Source organism: Protopterus annectens, chromosome 11.part0 (genome assembly GCF_019279795.1).
Source record: "Protopterus annectens isolate FY-2018-M chromosome 11.part0, PAN1.0, whole genome shotgun sequence".
Classification (NCBI taxonomy): Eukaryota; Metazoa; Chordata; order Ceratodontiformes; family Protopteridae; genus Protopterus; species Protopterus annectens.
In genome coordinates, this window is record NC_056745.1 from 367,011 (window position 1) to 388,318 (window position 21,308).

Genomic DNA, 21,308 nt, shown 5'->3' on the forward strand with positions numbered 1-21,308 from the left:
TAAAAAATATTTGGAATTTGCTTTATTAGAACCGAGGACCATACATACTGCAGCCCTTGCAGCCACAGGAAGAGTTAAAAAATGTTGGATATTTTCATATTCATTATTAACTTGTGTGTGTGTTAACTGCTGCGCAATGTCGCCTACCATGTTTGCTCAGTGCCCAACATACTTGATAGACTATATCCATTTTGAAATTGTCTACTGTCTGATGTCAGCGGGTGTTCTGGACCTGCAGGTGATGGAAAAGATTGCTAACTTAGCAGGTTTGCACAATGGATAGCTAAACATGCAACAATGTATTCTTTTTGAAGTGGACAATGTCTGCAACCTGTCTGCTTCATGTGTGGGCCATTAGTCCAGGTTTGCATGAAGTTAAAGAACAAGCGAATGTGGCAAGCAAAGCTTACCTTGTTTTATGTTTGTGAGCAGTGTTTATTAGGTTTCAGCCTTAAAAGACAAATGGGGGACTTGAACCATGATCTACAGATAGTATATACTGTGTGGATTACTGTGTTTAGCAGATGTGCTACACATGCATGTGACTCACAGGTGTAGTTTATGTATTGGTTATCACAGAAGTACATTAAATGACATTTATTGTATTTATCCATTTCCCGTGTTTGCACTAATACGGTCAACGTGCAAATACTGGTAATTAAAAAAAAAACAACAAAAAATATATATGAAATAATCAACATTACAAAATAAATGTAAATACACATGAAAGATTTTTACATAAGTCTGGATTTGAACTCTCACACCTATGAGCCTATAAAACACAGAAAGAGTGTTTTATCCCTCTTTGCCACAGAAACAGCTTTGCAGCAGGAATGAAGTTCATTGTACATATAAACAAGTCCTAAATCATCTGCAGTATTAAAAAGACACATGGTACTTGGACAATTCTGAGTTGTTTGTACATGTGTTAATTTCAGATGCAGTGCAACGAGTGAGCACACAACCATTTATGACCACTGTTTGCAGAAATGAAGCACTGTCTTATCTTTGTAGGGTGTTAAGTCTTCTCTTATCTGAGCAGTAATCTGGGAAATGCAGTCTATAAGGCATTTTGTATCATTCTCTTAAAACATATGAGAATATTAAATGGCAATAATATACAGCTTTCAACAAATGCAGGGGAGTTTGGATATTACTGAATGGAAACTGAGAATTGTCTGTTGCTTACTTACATTTAAAACCTTGATACAATTGCTTCTATACATTGTAAGTGTAACTTGGTTGACACACCCACTGAAGGGAAGAAAGTCTGAATTGCTATTGTGTTTTCCTTCTCCCTAGCAGTAATCATTCACAGCTGCAATATATTAGCAACAAACAATGAGGGAGTGCCTGCACTATCTTTACATCTGCTACACTGAGCCAGGAATTTGGGATTAAGCAATTTAAAGAGTCTACACCTCATTTGTATCTTCACCATGCTCACAGGCCTGAGTCTACACTATAAAAAGGGAACTGTGTAGCTAGGGAAGCTGAAGGTTAGCAGAATTGTGTATGCGGATAGCACAGAAGATTGTGATTACTTTGGATTTATCCTCACAGAAGACTACTGATCTTAATAAGGTATGATTACATTTTTCAGTTATATACTGGATTTGCTCACATCAGTAGGAAAAAAAATATATATATACATATATATATATATATAGAGAGAGAGAGAGATAGAGAGAGAGAGAGAGAGAGCTTTAGATATAGAAATATGCATTAGCAAATATAACTTTTATCATATGGACTTCTTAGAAGTTTATTAATGGTATAATCATTTTTGTCAGGGCATTTTACTTCCTCAGATGCACAGCCTTATTAACTTTCATCACAGGTGTTACTGTTACAACTGTTTCTCTTTACACTCTTCTATGTTATTTCAGTGAAATGTAAATGTCCTATACTGTCAATGACACAGGGGTGTTAGCCCTCTAGGATGGCTCATAGACACCTGTAGGGGAGTGCTGGGCACAGGTAGAGGTGACTGACAATTACATAAAATAACTGTTCTGTGGTAAATGTGTAGACATGTTTATGGAAAACAGCTCAAGAAAAAACACACGACCACAAAGGCAGATATGATATAAGTCCAAAAAACTTTAATAAATGGTTAGCGGTTAAATGTTTTTTTTTTTACTTATATATCATATTTGCCTTGGTGGTCGTGTGGATTTTCTTGAGCTGTTTTACATTTTTACTGTTGATTTCCACTGGTACCTATCATTTCCACAGTGGCATTATTTGTCTTTATTCTATGTTTATGGAAAAGTTTGTTTTGAATCGCTTATAACAATTCACTGATGTTTTATTCCTTGTTTCCATACAAAAATGTAAATTTGCCTGTTGTTTTGGGGGTGGGGGAGCCAAATTCCATTTCTATGTTGTCACAACCAGAAAGTTATTACAGAGGTTTGCTTTGCTATTGTTAGCTCTTGTTTTGGATCAAGCCTCGTTTGTGTGTGACTATATGTCATGTCACAACCACATAACCTTATATTTGAATAAGTGAAGTTTTTTGTCTCTCTAGTGGGTAATATTGAAAAACTAATAACGAGTGTTCTCTCTAAGCAGGACTTTTATTTATGTGATATTTATGTATAGTATCCTTCTTTTGTGTTTTATGTTACCTAGGACTATGACACCCAAGTGTCCCAATCCCTGCAAATCCTCCTTCAGTGATTCAGAGAGCAATGTGATCATCCAAGCCTTTCAGCAACATGGTGCCTTTCTACTTGAGAGAGGACATGGGATATGTCTGGAAGAATGCACATTTGGAAGCAGATAGTGAATGGCATCAATGCTGTTGAGGGACACAGCAGGACATGTGATCAGGTGTATCACTGGGCTACTGACATGTTTTCATGGGCCTGGAGGAGAGCAGCTGCAGTGACCCATGGTCAGCTGACTACTGAGGGAGCTGCTACAGAGCCACCACTGACACCAAATGAAGAGTTCCTGTCCATTTTCAGGGATCCAAAGAGCTCAGTGGAAAGTGCACAAAAGCATGTGATTGATGTTGGTGCTGCTGTTTCAGGGAGGACAAGTATGTCCCAGGAGGAACTTCCAGGTAGGCCTACATATGTCAATTTTTAAACATTACTTGTATAGTAAAATATTGAAAGCAATAGTTAAGTTGGTTTAGTAAAATTTTTGGGGGTGAATAACTATTTATAGATTGATACATTCTGGTTCATTACACATGCTTTGGGGTAAACGTGTCATTGAAGTTTCAGTTAAATGTGTTGTTAATGGACATATAAAGGCCAACATTTTTTCCCTTTGTGTTATTGTTATTGTGATGATGTGGTGTCCTTACATTTTGCTTAACTTCTTCCAAGACCATCCTCCTTAGCAAGTGCGGAGCCATCTGCACATGGTAAGCCAAACATTTTTATTTCAGTACTAATGAGAATTTGACAGAAATATGCATATATCCATATTTATGAGGTGGGTGTCACGACTGTGTGTGTATTGCCATACTGTCTGTGATAGTGGCACCTGTGTTATTTTGTTAGCATATATTAAACTGTAGTAGTAGAGCCATTAATTTAGAAACTCAAAAAAAAAACTGAATACAAGGCACCAAAAAGTCACCAGTAACAAAATCCAAACAAGTGCCCTGGAAAGATGGAAAACAGCAGTCCACAGCTTCAATGCCAATGTTTTAATAATAAAAACACCAAGACATAAATGCCTTGTCTGCTTTTAAATAGTTATAAGTTTTCTGATCTATTAGCCCTTCTAATAACATATCATCCAAAACCATGTCAATCTTCCTATATGCAATATTGATTTCATTTCTGGATACACGTGTATTTATTAGTATCCATAAGTATCTCTTTTATTTTGCCCTCATATGTTTTAACATGTGTTTTATTTTAACTGATTATATTACTAATTTTACTGTTTTAATTGAAGTTGGGTTAATGATTTTTGTCCATATCTTATGACGTATGTATACTAGGGACGAAAACGCACTGTTATTTGTGAGGTGTTTATGTGTTGGTGTTTTTATTATTAAAATATTGGCATCAAAGCTGTGCACTGCTGTTTTCCATCTTTCCAGAGTTATTAATTTATTTTCTGTGTTTGTTACTTATTATCACAGGTGATCCTGACTGTGGAAGTGTAGGGCTCTTATCACCTAATGTCAGAGTATCAGCAGGCTCTGATGATGATTAAAATTTAATACATTCTTTTCTAGTCCTGAGGAGCTTTTCTCCCTGGGTCTCTGCTGAAAATGAGCCAAATGCTCAGCCAGACTAACCCGGTTAACAAATGTAAAATAAATAAAAATAAATAAATGATGGTGGCCAAACACAGGCATAGTCAGGGAGTGCAGAGGTTGAATCTGACACTGTGGTTGACATTCAGCCATCCCCTGTAATTCCATCGAACACAGCCAGTAGGTCAACGAAAACCCATTCCAGTGAGCCCTCAGATACTGGACAGGTGGAGGGTGACACACTTCATCAGGGTACTGTGGTTACTGTGGCTTCAGTGCCTGTTGACTCTGTCAATAGCCAAAGTGTGGTGAGGTGCCATGCAGGACTGTTGTTAAGGGGTGTTTAGAGGAGGCTTGCTGTCCATCTTCCACCTGATCTTGGTGTGTCTTTCTGTGCTACTCAGCGTATGTTTAAGGCCATCATGGAAGTGTAGGCACATTTCAATAGGATCTCTGAAAAAATGCTTAGGGTTATAGATGTGGCACAGACTGACATGCATAACTGCCTCCACCATGTTGCCGATTCAAGGGATTGGATGAATGACAAGTTAGAACGGCTGGTGCCTGTGATGGAACATCTGCTGTCAGGGGGATGGCATCCGTGTGGCTGTAAGTCAGCCACATCGGCTGATGTTAGCTGACGTGGGCTTGCCCAATCACACTCCCACAGTGGCACCACTTCCACTGCTCCATCAGTGATTGAGGTGTCCACACCCAGATGTGGCATGTCATGTGGTCATGGTCCTGGGCATACTCGTTAGAAGAGTTCACCCAGCAAACATCAGTCATGTTCAGGTAGCAGCAGTGCATCTGACCTTGGGCATGGACGTGCCAATGCAATTTCTGGTAGAGCCAGTTCTCGGGGTTGGGGAAGATGATGATGAACTGTCACCTCTACCATGCATGGCTCACACCTGTCCAACATACCAGGATGTAGAGCTAGCATAGACCTTGGCTGTGTTCTTACAAACACTCACACATCAATACCCGGAGTGCCCATACAAACACACCCATATAACAGTTACATGGGTCAGTCATGAGGCTTAAAACTCATTCTGTCTCAGTGGCCATTTCATACATTATCCAAATGTCTGCCGGTTTCTCTTTCTTACCTTTTGTGTCAGCCTAGGCCTCCTGGCCCCCCAACACAACACCCTGTGCAAATGATGATAACTGTACCATATCGTTGATTTTCTATCTTTTGGATTCTGGGATAGATAAATCTTTTGTCTGATGCTCATAGCTGACTTAGTGCTTAGTATATCTGTGTTTGTGATGCTGTTGTGATGCTGTTTTGAAAATTGTAATGCTTTCTTACAGGTTTTTGTAATATGTACATCCCTCCCAAATTCTTAAACCACCAAAGCTGGACCAAGCCATGAATAAAAGTGTGACAAAGGCAGAACAACAAGGAGAGTTTTTAAACATCATTGTCTTACAAACTTAGACATTTGATGGAATAACAGGTTTTGCATTGCTATTTTTATGTTTGTTCTGGGGGATATGAAGTCTGAAACTGAAACGTGTGTCATTATTTTCTAACTTCATTCTTTAATGATTTGCCATTACAAACATATGAGGCCAAAATGTGGACATTCAGTGAAAATCTGTACATTTGAAATGTATGAATATGTGAATCTTTGATGCATGAGGCCTATTAGTTGATAGAGCACACATGTATTCAGATAAGTCACTGCTGTTACATCTTGATGTCATTACTGTAAAAATCACCCACCTTATACTTACTCACATTAGCAAGTAACAGTATGCAAGGTTATATCATTCATTGTATTCTTAGACATTTATTTTTTTATTCCAAGATCAACACTTACTTGCAAATCCAGCAGTTCCAAGAGTTTTAGTTAAGGTCTGACTGTCTGATGCTAGCAGTACACAGCCATTATGTGGATAAGTAAGGGTTATGAGTGCTGCCTAGCATCAATGTTACTGTATGTATGTGCATAGGATGAAGGTTTTAGCCCCTTAGATGATGAGTGTGTGTGCTATGCATTGCTTCTTGGCCAATGTGAACCTATATTGTGCACAGCTACATCTGCCTACACCCACAGTGGCTGCTGGTTCCCCCTCTGACTGCTCACCTGCATGTGGCTGTGGTAATCTCACCAGTGGTGGTGGAATATGTGACCTTTTCCCTTGCTGTTCCCGCTGAAGTTGTTTTCTCAGGATAATGTTGTAGAGCATGGCACAGACTATGAATATTTCATCTCATCTATGGGGATTGCAGTGCTGTGCCCCTCCAGATGTATCTAGCTACTGGAACCATGACTTCAGCAGCCCAAAAGCATGTTCATTAACATTTCTTGTTTGAGTGTGTGCATTCTTCAGTTTGTATCTGTGCATTTCCTATGGGTATCGTAAGCCATGGTTCCAGTGCATAACCTGCATCCCCTAGTAAATAACCCTGTGGGATATCCCCCTAGTAAACATCTCATACAGTTGAGAGTTGTGCCAGATATGTAAGTTGTGGTAACTGCCTGGGTTGTAGGCAAACACATTCAGGATGATTCCCTTAGCGTTATACAAGACCTGGCAGTTAACATAGTGGTAGCCCATTCTATTTATGTGCACCCTTCCCTGTTTCCTGGGTGGTGCTTTGATTACTACATGTGTACAGTCTAAAGCACTTAGGACTTCAGACTGGTGTGCTACAGAGTAGAACTCATACATAGTTCTGGCTTTGTCCTCAAGTGTACAAGGAAAATATATGTGCACTGGCATATTGCAACATAGCATTCAGTAATTGGTGGAGGATCCAGGATGCTGATGCCTGTGACACCCCCAGCATGCCCCCTGTTGGTCTCTGGAAGGTTCCTGTAGCTAAAATTCTAAGTACTACACATACCTTAGTTTCCACTGACATTGGTCCCCCTCAGTTTGCCCTTGCTGTCAGCTGAGGACGACAGAGGTTGCAGAGTTCCTGTAGTGTGTTTCTATCCATCTTGTAGCTCTTTTATCATTTTCACCTCATACAGAGTTAAATGGGGTCTAAAATCCCCTTTCATTCTTGGCTGAGGTCTATTAGCAGCAGCAGCATAGACATAGGCCCAATGCACATACACATGATTAAGAACAACAGCAGCCCCTAACATTATTTCTGTGTAGACTCCTTTCCATGGCTGTATTCCAGTAGGTTTTGGAATTCACAGGGAAAACCAGCACTGAATCTACAAGGTTGCTTTATAGCTTTTTGAATAGCTCCTCCATCTTGGATTGGTTAATTAGCATAAAATGCAGCTGCTTATGCTGTAATTAGCATGTCACGATGTAATGACATTAGTGGTAATGGCAGAAGTTGAGAATTTCAAGTGTCCTTTCATAAGCAGAACATCCATGGCAGTGTTGTTTACATAGAGAAAATGTGGAGAGAGGTTGCTGCATATTTAATTGTATGCAGATCTAATGGCATAACATAGGGTGACAGTGGGAATAATAAAAGTGTGTGATTTTCCTTTTGTTTTTGTCATTTGTTGAGCATAATGTACAGGTCAGCAGTACAAAAGCTGAGGAGGACATTGTTCAGTTTATTTATGTTTCACTGTACTGATCTGATGAAATTATTAGGTATGCTGTACTCAGACTGTCAGTGATTTTAAGATGTTAAGATGTATTTCCTTATGGTACTGCAGTCATGTTAAAAAAAAAAGATACATGTGTAAGAAATTCAGACATGCTTTCATGTCCTTTGTTGCAGGGTTGATGACAAATGATTATTTTTTTTAAATCAAGTTTCATTATGGTTACTTATATATGTTTTTCTAGGTTAAAGCATGATGCAGCAGCAGGGGGTTACAATAGAGAAAAGACAATTTCATTCCTGAAGAGAACTGTGTTCTCATGAAGACCTATAATGACATATAGTAAGCATCTTTTTTTGGAAAAGGGGTGCAAAGAAAGCTGAGATAGCAAAGGTTTGGAACAAAGAGGTTATGGCCATGATGGCTGTTGGAGGGAGAAAATGCACAATGACACATTGAAAGAAAAGGCCAATGGTATGGTAGGACATGCCAGAGCAAACATACAGAATGCAATTGCCCATAGCAGTACTGCTGGAGGACTCTTCCATTTATCCCTTTAACACCCGATAAGGAATACTTGTTCTCCATATGCAGAGATGACTACAATACTGATGAGGATGGCATAGGCATAATCAGAGATGGAGAGGACACTGGCATCTACCCACATCTGCAGCATCCACAGACATGTGCCCAGGAAGGGTAGTGCATCCACCATGACATACTCACACTAACAAGATGGCTGCAGGGGGTATTTGCTTACTTGCAATGCATGATATTTACTGTCAGTAGGTGAACCATCCATTTCTGCCAATCATTAAAGTGAAGTGATTGAGCGTGGCAATTTTCCTCCACAACTGATTATACAGCATTCAGTAGTTTGCTCCATTGACTCACTAGTAATGTAATAAAATTAATTATTCACAGTGTCAGCTGCAGGAAGCAGCACCCCCAGATTACTAGCACATTTGGAAGATGTCAACATCAGAATTGCTGTTGATGATGAGAATGTTATTTTCATGAGACAGCCTGAGGATAGTGCCATGTAGTTCCAAAGTTTAATGTCAGGATCACAGCATACCTCTCAGCCTACAGACTTGAAAATAGGAACAAAGGCCCTGAAAAAAAAGAGATACATTCAGCTGAAAATCTGAATATCTAACAAGAATACAGTCTCTATACCAAACAGCACAAAACTCTTCTCACTTCCAATAGGAGTCTGGGATACTACTCAGAAGCACATGTTTAAAAAACAGAAAGTGACAAAAACGATGGACAAATATAAACACATTCTCAGAGACAATGTAAACTCTGTAGACTTAATAAACTGCATTGCAAAATTCTACCACACAATGTAATTTGTTTTTGTTTCACAAAAAGTAAGTTGCAAAATGTGTGTCCTCTTACTTTAACTTATTGTTGCCACTAGTATGTTGGTCATGTAGTGTGGTTTTCTCTGTATTAGACAGCTTCAAAAATCACATATGATGACAGGAATTTAGAAAACTGCATGTGTGAACTGGTAAATCAAGCCTACAAATAGGCACATGCCTCCAAAAATAAGGACATCCTAAATCAGGCCTGAAAATAGGAGCATTCCTCTAAACTAGGGACTGTTGAGAGGTCTGGATCACGCACCCCATAACAGTTGCATAATTCTGTAGTAAGTGATACTGCATCACAAAGTCAAATAGATGGGGACATTACATTGCAGTCTGTACAGGGAGAGAACCCATACATTTCAACACTAGTGTCTCCAAAACTGTGAGAACAACTTCTGGAAAACAGCACCAACTGAGAGTTGGCAGTGTCAACTGTAACACCTATGGAAAGGGGACACCTCACCACTACAGAAACATAAAATGCATTGGCTGCCCAGCAACAAATGTGCTGTGACTTTGTTCAGGCTCAGTCCAGTGCCACAGACAGTTCGGTAGAGATGGTCAGAGTACTTGCAGGGCATATATAATGATATTCAGCACTACATGGAAGTGGTATAGAATAGGAATAACGTCATTGCAGCCATGTCAGCCTCCATGTGGACTCTAGTCAGAACATGTCAGACTTAAGTAGGAATCACTTGTAGACAAGGAAGACGACATGGCACTGTGCAGACACATGGTGCATAACATGTCGCACTACAACTGCTTCTTGGAAAAGTGCTAGAAATAGTAGGGTAGAGATAACACAACAAAATTCAAGCAATATACATCAGCCTTCATCTACACATAGCAGAACCTCTCATTCAAAGTGCTGGTCATGCAGCACTGTCAAATACATGTGTAGGATTGCTTGAATCAGTAGGTTATGACATCACAACAAGTCATAATCAAGCTCACATGGCAGCACAACTTTATTATTATACGTTCATAGGTTCATACGTAGGTACTAGGCTATTGGCCATAGGGCCTATATAAGCCTAGCCAAAAAGGTACCCTGGCTTTCGCCACCCAAGAAAATGATTTTCCTGTGCCCCTGTCAAACAGAGCCACAGAAGTGGTCCCCAGGGTGAATTTCCTATCTCCCATCCAATCATCAAGATTTTTCTTGAAGAGTGCTAATGAGGAGCTTTGTTTGATATAGATAGGTTGTTTGTTCCAGAGTATGGGAATTCTCTGGGACAGGAATCCATCCCTCCAGCATGTTCTGTTTATTGTGATGACAAGGGTTAGGTCCCTAGAATGTGTATCTCGGAGGGATTGGGATTTCTTTAGGTGGAGCATGTCCAACAGCTCTGGGTTTGACATAGCTTTGTATGTTAGGCAGAGATCGCCTCTGAGCAGGCGATATGCAATGGAGTAAAGTTGGAGTTTTTGAGACGGTCTGCATAGGGCATCTGTTTGAGGCCAGTAATCCTCTTTGTGAGGTATTTCTGCAGCCTTTCTAGTTGTTGTAGATGCCTTGTGAGGTACATACCAAAAGGGGCGTTGTACTCTATAATGGGTCTAATGAGTGACGAGTAGAGGGGGATAATGACCTCTTTTTTTCCTGGATGAGAAAACTTTTGTAATGAGGTGTGCCATGTAGAAGGATTTCCTGACTACTGTGGTGATGTGATTATCAAAGGAGAGACTACTGTCCACCTGTATCCAAGGTCTCTTATCACACTTCCAGTGTTAAGTAGACTACCGCCTATGTGGTAGTTCATGGGTGCAGAGTTTTTACCAAAAGGGATGACAATGCACTTTTTGGCATTGAGCTTGAGACCATGGCTTTGACACCAGGCATCTGTCTCAGTGAAGCCCTTTTGTAGGATGTCCACATCGTTAGGAGTTTTGATTATGGCTCCTAGTTTGCAGTCATCTGTGAACTTCATTAGCCAAAGACCATCTGTGTTAGCCTGTACTTCTGAGAAGTAGATACCAAACAGGAGAGGACCCAGGACTGAACCTTGTGGTACTCCACTTGTCACTGGTCTGAAGTCAGATTTGGAGTCTGCTACTTTCACAGTGTGGGTTCTATCAGTGAGCCAGTTGGCAGCCCATCTTGTGACATAGGAATCTATACCTAGTTTAGTGAGTGGGGAATGGTGCCAAAAGCCTCGGTGAGATTTAGATAGGCTGTGTGAACCACCTTACCCTCAACTACGGCTTTGGTGACCGCTTTAAAGAAGTCTATCAGGTTTAGGAGACATGATCTGCCTTTTACAAACCTGAACTGGGTGGTGTCCAGAGCTTGGAGATTACCAATGTCATTGTTTATAAGTTCTATGATGATACATTCCATAGCCTTGCAGACCAGGCTCATCAGGCTAGTGGGGTGGTAGTTCCTGGGGTCCGTGGTGGCTCCCCCTTTGTGGAGTGGGATAGCTATTGCTGTGCACCATTCAGTGGGCACAAAGCCTGAGGTGAGGCTATGATTGAACATAGTACTTAGGTGGGGTTCCAGTTCATTTTGTAGTTCGTGTAGAATGCAGCCTGGGATATTGTCAGGTCCCATGGATGCTGTGTTCTTGGCTTTGGAGAGTATGTTTTTTACCTGTGCAGGCATGATTACAGGAACTTTGCATTCTTCTGGTATAGAGATGGGCCCTTTAGGGAGTGAGAAGGGGGTAAAGTTAGCACTGAACCTATCTGCCAGGATGTTGGCAATATCAGTTGGGTCTGTATATTTAGTGCCATTGTGCTGTAACTCAGAGCAGGTCTGAGTGTTGCCATTGAGACTCATCACATAGCTATAGAATGCTTTGTGGTTGTCTTTAGAATCAGTGGCGATTTTTGTTTTTGTAACTAGTTTTAGAGGATTTTATGAGGGATCTCGGCTTTTTATTGAGGCTGACCAGGGAGTTCCTCCAATCATTGAATTTTACTCTTTTTGCAACAGTTTCTTTCTTCTGTTGTAGAGTTTGTTTATTGCAGGGGACCACCAGATTGGCTTCCTTTTTTTGGAAGATAGCATCTTGGTTCTTTTAGGGATTGTATGATCCATCCACTTGTGTAAGTGCCTATAAAGTGCATTTGTGTAGGATTCAGCAGTCGTACCTCTATTGTCTGCATGGGTGTCGTGAAGTTTGCCACTTCTGTCTTAAGAAGTGTGAAGTTGGTTTTGGAGAAATTTTTTATGGTGGTTTCCCTAATGGGGGGTGGGGATGGGATGTGGATGTCTAGGGTGATTAGCTTGTGGTCGGATGTGACCAACAAGGAATTGACCTCTGGTGTGGAACACCGGTTGCCCATGTTGATAATGACCAGGTCTAGGATATTGCTGCCCCTGGTGGGGGTGTGGATAAGTTGATCCAAGGCATTGGAATTTATGAATTCCAGAAAACATTGAGCAAAAGTGTTGGTACATGAGTAGTTTTCCCAGTTAATGGTGGTGTATTTGAAATTGCCTATTATTAGGGTGTTAGGTTGTACCCTAATATTTTCCAGTGTATCAAGAAATGAGGAGTGGGAATCCTGGGGCATGGTGGGGGATCTGTAGCAAGCTACAATTTGGATTGTGGTCTTGCCCAGAGTTAGTTGCACTTGGATAATCTCGGATGCATTATGTTGAGCAACTAGCCTGGAGGTGTGGATATCCTTAATGAATATGGACACGCCTCCGCCTTTAGTGTTTTGGTACAGGTTAGGTGGCCAAAAGGTGTGGTATGAATTATAGCCTGATAATACAGGGGTGCTCTCTGGAGCCTTGAACCAAGTCTCTGTCATTGTACAGATGTCAATGTTTCCATTTTAAGGAGTGCCTTGAGTGAGTGCATTTTGAGGTTTAGACTTCTAGCATTGAGTAGCATTACCCTCATATTTTGCTTGCTTGTACCTGTTACGGTGGTGAGTTTGTCATTTGAACCTTGCCTAAAAAAGGCACTATAGGGGTGGCAGGAGCCTTACCCAGTATCCAGAACACCAAGGACTACAGGTGCAGGTCATCTCTGGCAAGGCTTCATGGTCTGTCGATCATATCATCCCAGGCAGACAGATACTGGATCCCTTTAGAATGACACCAGTAGCTTAGCCAATTGTTGAAGTCAATAATTTTGTCCTTGTACTGTGGTATAATTCTAGGTGATGGCAGGATACTACTCAGGGCTAGGGTCATACCTGACTAGGCTAGAAGATTGTACAGCTCCTTCATATCTCTTTTCATGTAGTCCAGGGAGGTACATCTCAGGTCATTCACACTGACATGGACAATGACAGAGTTATATTTCTACTTGTTGTGGAATTACCTGAGTGCGTGCATTATGTGTCGGATCCTGGCACCCAACAGGCAGCTGACAGTAACTTTCTCCTTGTTTAGCCTGGTAAGTGGAACATCTGTGTGCCTGACTATAGAGTCACCTATGACTAGAGTGTTGGGTATGTTGTTATGCCTTATGGGCTGTGGTTGAGTGGCACACTGAGTTTGTGGGCTATGTGTCATTTTGGTTGTGTTGGGGGGTGGAGGTTGCTTGTGTTTCTGCTTTGGTGAGAGCCTCCATGAATGTAGGTGTGTGTTTTGTGTTTCTATGTGTGTGTTTTGGTGGTGTAGGTTTTGAGGGACTATGTGATGAGTGTGGTGTGGTGCAAGTGTTTACCCTCTCTACTTGACTGTCAAGTCCAGTCTTGGGTGAAGAGAGCTTTGCTTCCAGTTTGACTATATAAGTGCATCTCTCACAGGTTGTAGTGTTGGATGGTAGGAGGAGAGGGTTGTCTGTGTACATGAGGCAATTGCTGCATTGCCCCAAGATGCCCAGATTCATCAGGTAGACAGGAGAAAACACCGGGAGCTGGCCCTTAGACATGCCTGGATAGGTGCTTATTTATTAAGTACTAAAACTTGTTTTACTTTAGACAAGTGAGGAAAGTTGAGTGGTGTAGTAATTTGTAGCTTATTTAGTGCTTACAATGAGTTCTGAACAAGTGCTAAGCTCAAAGAAACAGATTTGAGTGCTAAAACTAAAAAACTGGCTAGTTCTAAGGGAAAATTTGAAGAGCAGACTTTATGGCACTGGGAATGGTTTAACCCTAGCTAAGCGGGGGCTCAGAAGCTTACAAACAGTCCTGGGATATAGCAAATCTGTATCTGGGTTAGACTACTTTCAGGAAAGGCAGAAAACAAGCTTAGAATTTTTTTTTGTAAAGTGGAAAGGGAGTAAAGAGGAGCAGAAGATAACTCAAGGTTAAGAACTAAGTGGGTTAGCCTTCTCAAATGTTCTCCCTTTATTAGGTAAAATGAGGTAATGAGACTTAACTGGGAGGAGTGCCCCAAATCAGATTTACAGTAGGGGCAGGCAACTGCAAAGCTACCAAGTATAAGAACAGGATATCAATAGGAAGGGTGGCAGACAAAAATCAGAGCAAACTAACCCAAACAGGTGCTTAACAAATGTAGAAAATTTCCAGTTAACACCTCACACACAGTGAAACTAGCTAGAAAAGTATGCAGAAGACAATAAAAGTGCTATAAATAACTCGTAAAAATAAGCAAAAAATAGGATACTTAATGTTATATATCACAGATCAGGGTTTGCTCAGTGCCCTTCCTCTGATTAGCTCAGTGTGAAATGTCAGAAACACTCACAAGTTAACTTCTTAAGTAACAGAAAGTTGAAACCTGAAACAATTTTAAAAAAAGCTTGAAAGAACCAATGAGGTGCTTACTCCAAGCCATAGTCCAGGTAACCCCAATCAGCCAATGAACATAAACACTCCCCTCTCACTGAAATGCAAGAATGGCTTTGGCTAAACTAAGATGGCACTATCACCCACCCTGTCTTTAGGGGGCATTAGTAAAACACATTTGACCTTGGCCTACTGCAAGTAAGGAGAAGCATTGTTGTTAATGAATGCATGATATGTGTCTCTGCTCAACAACATGCATTTCAGCACACTGATGTCTCTGTTTAAGGAAAAATTGAATGCAAAAAAATATATGTCTATGCAATCAGGGTATGGAGGAGGAAAGAAAAATATATTTGTACAATGTAGTTCAGTACTAACAGACTTATCATTAGAATGTACTGTATTTCAGTTGACTAATGCTGTTCATTACAACAGAAGAAAACTCCAGTGCGGAAAGAAAGGTGAAGGCAGTAAGTTGCAAAATGCAATGTTTAACACCATTAAGGGCTCATTCAGTCCTAGGAGTGTATGATAAGTGAGTTTAGTAATGCTAATGTTCACAGTTACACATATGTTAATATAAAATGCATACAAATGGGGGTGGGAGGTATTAATATATGTTGTTTGCAGCCTAGCATACGGTGCAAAAAGGTTGCATGAGTAACGGTCATCCTTCCTTCAACACTAGCACTGCTGTTGCGCCACCTTCCACACTGCAAAAACGAAGAGTGCTACTAAATTCTGATGACATAATGGTCAGTGTCTATGACAGAATAAACTAATCTTATATGCAATACCTTACTATAAAGAAAAAATACTTCTTCTTTAACTGAATTAAAAGTGGATAAACATACTTTATAAAACAATGCCATACATTTTTCTTTCTTATGCCTGGTAACAACTCATGAAACTTGCAAACTGGAATACAGCAGCAGTACATCCTTAAATACATACAGTTCTTTCACCACATCAGTCTAGTACTGCAATAGTAAATAAATTGAATTACATTACTAAACTTTACAGTACAAGCAGAATATAAATACATTAAATAAACCAAACTAATACGGCAAAACAGTGCAAAGTGTATTTATTCCTTATACGTTGCCAGTGCCATTCACTGGACAGATCTCAGTGAGCATTCAAGCATAAATGTTATAAACAGTAAATATATATACTGCATCAGTGCATTTATATCACGTTATCGAAAGATGAAAATAGCAGAAGCTATTTCATCGAACCTAAAATATCTAAACCACATAATATCGAACATTCAAAACAGCGAATTTTTTCCTTGGGAAAAAAATTGCTATTCCAAAACACATGCACACAACACAAGCACACCTAAAAAACATCAATACACACACATACACATAATCCTACAACTAACCCTACACTAAACTATACATACACTACTATCTATCCACTAACCTTAACCCAAACCCTAACCCTAAGGTCCGTCACTATCGCACACTCACCTAACCCGTACCCTAACCCTAACCCTAATTCACTTAACCCACCCCTAAACCTAATTCACCTAACCTGCGCCCTAACCCTAACTCACCTAACCCATGCCCTAACCATAACTCACCTAACACATGCCCTAATCCTAACAACCACACAATTGCACACTTACCTGAACCCAACCCGTAAATCTCCACCACAGCACTGAAAATAGCGAAGCCACAGAACAGGCCAACCAAATTCTTTCCCTAGGAAAGAATTCGGTGTTCTGCAGCTTCGCCATTTTTAGTGTTCAATTAAAATGGGTCAATATTAGAACATTCGAAGTTTTAAAACTTCGATGTTCTGATATAGACCCGCATCAGTTACTTTACTGTAGAAAATAAAAAAATAATGTTTTATTTAAGAATAAGAGGGACTATCTGATGAACAGTACAGTTGATCACACAACACATGGCATTGCCCACACAAAACACACATGCATGCAGCAGTGTTTTTTATAATGAGGAAACACTAGCCTGAATGTCACTGTCCATAGATGTGAAGTAGACACAGCCTCTTTACCTGCTCAGACATATACCTTGAGTCATCTGCGAACTTCGTTAGCCAAAGGCCTCTGTGTTAGCCTGTACTTCAGAGAAGTAGATAGCAAACAGTAGAGGTCCCAGGACTGAACCCTGTGGTACTCCACTTGTCACTGGCTTGAAGTCAGATTTGGAGTCTGCAACTTTTACAGTGTGGGTTCTATCAGTGAGCCAGTTGGCAACCCATCTTGTGACATAGGGATTTATACCTAGTTTAGTGAGTTTAGCTATAATTCCAGAATGGGGGATGGTGTTGAAAGCCTTGGCAAGGTCAAGATAGGCTGGGTGAACCACCTTATCCTCGTCTACGGCTTTGGTGACTGCCTCAAAGAAGTCAATCAGGTTCAGGAGGCATGATCTGCCTTTCACAAACCCGAATTGGGTGGGGTCCAGAGTTTGGAGGTTACCAATGTCTGTTTATGAGTTCCATGATGATACGTTCCATGGCCTTACAGACCAGTCTCGTCAGGTTAATAGGGCAATAGTTCCCAGGATCAGTGGTGGCTCCGCCTTTGTAGAGTGGGATAACTGTTGCTGTGCACCATTCAGGGGCACAAAGCCTGATGTGAGGCTATGATTGTACCCCTATGCATCACACACTAGCTGGTAGTTGATGGAATGGTAGCCCTTCCTATTGTGATACTGCTCCCCCGTGGACCTGATGGGGCCCTAAAGGGTACAGTCTATTGCCCCAAGTATGCATTGATTCAAGCTTAGTCCTGAGGTGACATCAGGAAATACATGTCCTGATCCACATATGCCAAGAGAACATTAAGGAACCGCTGAAGTATCCTCAAGGCAAAATCCTGAGAAATACCCAATGTGTCCCCAGTCTGTCTCAAGAAGGTCCCAATGGCAAGTACAGTGAGGGCTATACATACATTAGTATCCACAGATAAAGGAAGTTCACACATGCCCCATTCCTGTTAATGGGCTTTACATGCTCACTAAAGCCCTTAAAATGTCACTGTCAACTCTAAACCTATCATGAATTTCCTGATTATCAAAACTGTAATGTGTTTTTCTTTGCCTGTATCTTTGCCCTCTTGGCCGGTGAGTGCTGGTAGGCACCTCCAGTTTTGGCACTGCCAAATCAATATCTCAGAGCAGTAAACAACCATGCTAGCAAGAAAAGCAAGCATCTTCACCAAATGCAAAATGGATTAAAATGGAAGATTCTGCCTTTTGTAAAGCATATGCAAATGGCTTAAAAACGTATCACAAATTGCTATAAATTACAAAAAGACTGTAAGGAGGCATATTAGTATAAGTTCTACATCATATCTCATTAGCATCTCACTAAATTCTTCATTTACAAAAGTTTATTCAAGGATAATGCATGTGAGCACAAATAACCCTAAGAACTTTGCTTCAGCTGTGCTAACATGCAGACAGCAGATTGCCATTACACTTACGTTTAACAATTATGAATATCACCCATCATTTTTATTGAGGTAATGGATCACCTACATACAGTGTTGACAATTTCAAGTTTAAGAAGTTTGGTAGGAATGACTATGCAAGAATAAGTGAAGTTCTTAATTGCTACAATTGGGTAGATCCTTATTTGTGTGCAAATTGCCTGGAGATAGAAATCAGGCTTTTCTAAATTTTCCAAACACCTAACTCCACAATGACTACTTCCCTAATTATGAACTCACTGACCACTGTGTTCTGTAGAAAATCATTACCAGTGTGGTTTCTAAGTATGTGCTAGTATTAATTCCTTTTTTTGGGAGATGTCTTCATTGTTCATTTGTATATAAATTAAAACCAAGTTTTTTTGTACGAGAGGCAAGCTCCAAAATACTAAAAAAAAAAAAAAAAAAAATAGGTTTGAATTTTATATGGCCAGTTTGAGTCCCAGTCATTTTAACTTGGTGAATTGGGTCCTTATTGAGCTAAACATTAGTGATTCATATGAGAAGGCCAAAATTACTATCTTCATTGCAATATTCCTGTATTAAAAATGGCATTTACTTGTTATAGTTCACCTGGAGCAGATGGGCTCTACCCTTGGTTCTTACTTATCTGCAAAGATTACAACTTGCAGCATTTAAACAATCTCTTTGTCCTATATCTCACCAATGACATAATTTCCTATGACTAAAAAATAGCAAAAGTTATAGCTATCCCAAAACTTCCAGATAATCTACAACCAAATAGCCAATCACCTCCAGCAATACAAAACCCTGTCATAATACTGGCATAGCTACTAAACAAGAAGAAGGAAAATTACTGCTCTATATACCTTTACACATGATTTTTTTGCAAAATATGAATAAAAGGCTCCTAACTGGAACCATCTTTATTGATTTATCTGACGCTTTCAACACAGCCGACCACACACACTCCTAATCAACTCCCTACTTGTAAAGAACATAAGTCCACAAGCATCCCTTTGATTGAAAGGCTTTTTCAGCAACCAACATTTTACAGTATATCTGGGTGGCACAACCTCAACAACAGCTCTCATAAAGAAGATTTTTGAGGTTCAGTTTTGTCCCGCATATGATTTTTTCTTATTCAACTGCCAGTTGAACTCTATCCACTCCCCGTCATTCCTTGTGCTGATGGCATGCTCACCTAACAATTTGACCCCACTAGCACTGTTACTAAACACCAACTGGAGCAATATGTTTCAAAAGTCAGTGCATGGCTTTACCAAAATACAGTCATACTCAATGTAAAAAAGATCAAAACAATGCTATTTGGGCCCACACAGATGTTAAAGAAAGCAAAAACAGATTGGGCAATGTCATTCCATAATAATGAAAAAATAGAAATTGTCCATTCTTACAAAAAATAGTTATCTGGCTAGAACCAGCACTCACCTTCACCAACTCCATTCAAATAACTAAAGCAATAGTCAACAAATTCCTTTTCTTGTCAAGGAAAATGTAATATGTCCTAACCCCCAAAGGCATAGGAACCATCAGAAAAAGTATACATCTCCCACAACTAGAATATGGTCTACCATCGGTTAAATCATCCTTTAAAAAAATCACTACACTTCAAGCATTAGTAAATGACATCTGTAGGTTCATAAACCTCTCGCCAAGAAATGAACAGCAATTCAGCATACTAAAAAAGCCAAATGGCTACCCATTCTACAGAAAATCTTCCTCTTGCTTGATACCCTTATATTTAAACTTTTTTATTTGCACAGTTTCACCTACTTCACCTCCAGACTTGTTGAAAGACCATGGCCACTGCGACATCCCTCTTCTGGGACAGTGATCAAGGAGCCTCAATCCATACCACTAACACCAGTGCAGAATGTTTCCTTTGAGAAAAATAGACAAACATAGCATTTTCAGATGCAGTTCTCTGCACCAAGTACAATTTTCATTAAGAGCACACAGGGAACGCACACTCCAGCCATGGGGCTGGGCCTTCTCACCAGCCCTCAAATAAAACTCCCTATTGACCACTATAGAGCTGAGTCCTTAGCCAGGTGTTCCAAGCCAAATCCTCCACCACCCTCTCTGTGAAATCAGTGCTCTCAGTCTTCCTGTTCAAAGTAGCTATCACATACACTCTCTTTGAGATTTGATTTTTACACACACACACACACACACACACACACACACACACACACACACACACACACACACACACACACACACATGTGGGAAAGGCTGGCACAGCTTATCCACTCTGACACCTTCACCCAGACTATAAGGTAGATTTACTGCCACAACAACACCCAAAGCCAGCTACCTTAAGGCTCTTAGGGTACGCAATTACACTTATTGAAATTAATACTTATACAAATAGTAGTAATTAACCAAGCAGCAAGACTTTCAGGAATGCAGAGCCACACACCACAAAACAAATGCAAGTACTCGCAAAGGTTAAATGTTTTCTAAAAGACAGGCACAATAAAAGGTTTAGATATATTTAATAATATATAATAAAAAAATGTGAAAATACTGAATATCTATTTACAATAAACACCAGAGTTTCAGACACAGGAAATAAAAAACAGCACAGATGGAAAGACTCCGACAGATACAGAAAAAAACAACATTTGGATAATCTCACTATTTTTTTAACTGAATGAAGAATTATTGTTCCCTAGTTACTTATTACAGCAAGGAACGATGAAAGTGGATAAGTGTCTTGTCAGGTCCAAAATAGAGTGCACATCTCACATCTCTCACTAGTATTCAAATACAATTTTAGTGCTGGCTACAGAATAACATTACATCTGGTCACCTAACTCTGTGGTTCCCACACTACCCTCTCACTAGAAACTAGCCAGGATATGGCACTGATGTGTCACAATGAGCACATATAACTTTAGATAAGGTATATTACAGCATCTGGAAACTGTAAAACAATTTAAACACTTACACCCTTCCTGAAGAAACTAACAAGCCATTCTCTGGCACCTCAGGATGGCAATTAGTTTACCACTGACAACAATAGTGCAGGATCCCAGCCCAGGCTT